Source organism: Oncorhynchus mykiss, chromosome 3 (assembly GCF_057628025.1).
Source record: "Oncorhynchus mykiss isolate SJ-2025 chromosome 3, ASM5762802v1, whole genome shotgun sequence".
In the NCBI taxonomy this organism is placed as follows: Eukaryota; Metazoa; Chordata; class Actinopteri; order Salmoniformes; family Salmonidae; genus Oncorhynchus; species Oncorhynchus mykiss.
In genome coordinates, this window is record NC_143024.1 from 24,920,001 (window position 1) to 24,922,347 (window position 2,347).

Consider the following 2,347-nt stretch of genomic DNA (forward strand, 5'->3'; position numbering starts at 1 on the left):
CAGCTCCTCCCTTCCACCTCTCACTTCTCTTCTCTAGCGTTAACGGACCAGCTGACTCAGACACCCAGGGGGCCTTCATCGCTCTTCGACCTGTTTAAGGTGAGCCCTGTGTGGGATGCCCCGGTCATGGCCTGCCTTTACCCTGGATGTATTTGTGTTGCATGTGTAACAGAGTTAAGAATGTACCATAAGCTCACTCCACAGCTAGCTTGAAATGTCACTAATGGAGCTATCCAATTGGTACCTTTTGGGTAGCTCAAATGGTTGAAACGTTGTCATGGAGGGCGGTCACGTGTGTTATGAAGCAGAGGATCAGTTGATGGAGCCCAGTATGGGGCAGTTGGACAGTGGGGGAAGCTCAGTTGTCAGCAGCAAACTGACCTGTTAAACATGCTTACAGCTTAATGTTATGGAGCCACTTTTCTTCTTAAAGGGGAGTGCTTGTTGGCTTGCTTGTCAATACATGTCAGTGATGAAGGTCTGGTAGCTGGAGTGCATGTCGTTACAGGCTCGAACATCACTAACACACACAGGCTGCTTTTATGTCTAATTGATCATCAAAGGACACTGCATCAGCTTGACTGGATGCACACACACGCACGCACGCACGCACGCACGCGCGCGCACACACACACACACACACACACACACACACACACACACACACACACACACACACACACACACACACACACACACACACACACACACACACAGATGAACTATCACTACTACACATACACAAACACACACCAGTACTGACACGCATACACACCAACAGAAAACACACACCACTACTGACACGCATACACACCAACAGAAAACACACACCACTACTGACACGTATACACACCAACAGAAAACACACACCACTACTGACACGTATACACACCAACAGAAAACACACACCACTACTGACACGTATACACACCAACAGAAAACACACACCACTACTGACACGTATACACACCAACAGAAAACACACACCACTACTGACACGTATACACACCAACAGAAAACACACACCACTACTGACACGTATACACACCAACAGAAAACACACACCACTACTGACACGTATACACACCAACAGAAAACACACACCACTACTGACACGTATACACACCAACAGAAAACACACTCAAAATCAGGTCACACAGGATATGAAACCTATGAAGTGAAGGAGATAAGAGAAGATTTACTGCCCTTTAATTTCATTATTTTTATTTGTTTCTCCCTTCCCTTCCTCCTCTTCTCCCTCCCTCCCTCCCTCCCTCCCTCCCTCCCTCCCTCCCTCCCTCCCTCCCTCCCTCCCTCCCTCCTCTTCTCCCTCCCTCCCTCCCTCCCTCCCTCCCTCCCTCCCTCCCTCCCTCCCTCCCTCCCTCCTTATTTATTGAACTGATTGCAACAGAGTAGACAGCAGACTCAATGCTAATTTATGACATCCTTAAACAAGACAGCTTCTTTATCTGTTGGCCAATCACTCTTCTCCTTAATTTTCTCTCATGACAGTCCCTGATTCTTCTGTCCATTTCCATAATTTCTCCCTCAATCTATCCCTCCCTCATCCATGACATTCTCTGTCCCGTTCTCTCTCTCCTCCACCCCCTTCCCCATTCTTCTGTCTGTCTCTCTATCATTCTATATATCCTTAATCATCTCCGTCTCTAGTTTTCTCTGGCAGTGGTGTCCCAGCACTGTGTGTGTGTGTGTGTGTGTGTGGGGGGGGGGGGGGGGGGTGGCTGTAGTGGTTAGGCTATGAGCTAGGGACAGTGGCTGTCATTTCTCAACGCTAAATGGCTAAATAAGATTAGCGCCACTGTAGCTAAACTCAGACAGTATTAGAGCCTTAGGGCCAGGGTAGGCATGGCTACACAGATCATACACAATTACAGTGGTGACAATACTGAAGAAAAAAGCACTAGAGGTGGACGCACACACTGTAAACTACAGTAAAAGCATTTGTGACAAATAGAAAAAAAGCTAATTCAATTTGATTGATTGGTTGATTGGCTCACACACACACACACACACACACACACACACACACACACACACACACACACACACACACACACACACACACACACACACACACACACACACACACACACACACACACACACACATTTTAGAACCTCATCTCAGTCCTTCACTCCTCATTCTCTCTCTTAATGTTCTGAACACAAATCCTTTCCCTTCTGCAGGTCAGTGTAATTTCCTAATGGATGCTTGGCAGATGGAATTAGAGACAACATCCCTGCTGATAGAACCAGAGAGCCTAGAAGCCCACAGTACAATGGCAACCTGCCAGAGCTCAAGGAATCCAGCCGAGTTGGCCTACACC